This window comes from Sphaeroforma arctica (genome assembly GCF_001186125.1).
Source record: "Sphaeroforma arctica JP610 unplaced genomic scaffold supercont1.217, whole genome shotgun sequence".
Lineage (NCBI taxonomy): Eukaryota > Ichthyosporea > Ichthyophonida > Sphaeroforma > Sphaeroforma arctica.
The window spans coordinates 1,753-3,250 of NW_014040341.1; positions in this window are offsets into that span (position 1 = coordinate 1,753).

The window sequence follows — 1,498 nt, forward strand, 5'->3', positions numbered from 1 at the left end:
TATATATATATATATATATTGTGTGTGTGTGTGTGTGTGTGTGTGTGTGTGTGTGTGTGTGTTGTTGTGTATATGTATATGTATATATATATATATATATATATATATTGTATATGCATGTGTATGTGTATATACGGCGAGATACGATTATATTGTCCTATTATTTCCTTACTCCTTTCTATTCTTATATTTCATATTCCTGGCAGCTCACTTCTCACCTGTCTCAACCCCACAGTCGAACTCGGCGATGTGCGTAAGGCGTACATTCTGATCCTTTCCCTCGAGCCGCGCGACACCTTCCACCGGCCACTGTGCAATGCCTTGGAGATCATCATAGCCCAGCTGGCACACACATCGCTAACCTCCAGCACGCTTTCGCAGTTGCTGGTTATTCTGGAGTTTCCTGAGCTCAATGTACCCACGTACCACGAGACGCTTGTGCGACAGTTGTGCTGGGTTGTGTGTGAGTTGCCCACCTCGGCCGCTGGCACCCTCAGGTGAGTGTGCACGTGCTATATACAGTCAGGGCTGTGGGTCAGTTAGTGTGCAGAGTCCGGGCGTGCGTGATGCGGGGATGATCGGGCTTGTAGTTGCATAGCATCCCATGGGTGTTGTTTATCTGTGTGCTACCAGGTATTGATTACATGGCTGGGCTGGGTATGGGCTGGCAATACCTGGGCTTCTGTGGACATTTGTCTGTGTATATCCCCCCCCCCCCCACATACACACACCCTCTCTCAATTGTCTACTATGAGGTGCGGATGACCGTCTCAGTACGTGCTCTCCCACCTCCAGCAGTTTTCAAGGGTTGCGCACAGCACGCTAACATCGCTCCCGTTTAATTGTCCACTACCAGGCGCTGGCTGTCTCGCCTGGTGCCATCCCATTTCACACAGTATGTGGAGGTGTTCGCCCAGTATGTGTCGGTGCACTTCCATGCTGGACAGAGACCGGGCAAGCACGTCGTCGCCGCAGTGCGTTCACTGCAGTTGCTGTTTGAAGCCAACGAGCTCGCCGAGCGGTACGTTGGGGGTGTGTGTAGGTCCACTGTGGCCATATACACTGCCTGTTCACGCGCGAACGCTCGTATTGGTTATATATGTATGCACTTGGCAGGTGTGGGGTTTGGTCATGGGTGGTTAGGCAGGTGTGTCACTGAGCCTGTGTCGATGGTTGTCGCCTGATTGTGAAGTTCCGTACCTCGCTCAGCGCCGTATGGCGGAGAAGCCTTCTCGACTGCTCAATGAGCTCGCCTTGTGGTTGTCCCTAGGTGTATTTGTTCTGTGTCGATAGGTTGTATTGCGCTTGTGCATGCGTATTGGGTTGCATTGGCCTGGCGTGTATATTGTCTGACAGTCTGGGACTTGTATTCGATGGATGGTCTATGCTCGAGCGGAGCACTTTCGCTTGTTGACATAACTTGAAAGAAGTGATATCGAAATACCCGCCACGCTCTATTGGTAGTTTTGACTGTTTGTTTGGGACTACATATATATAT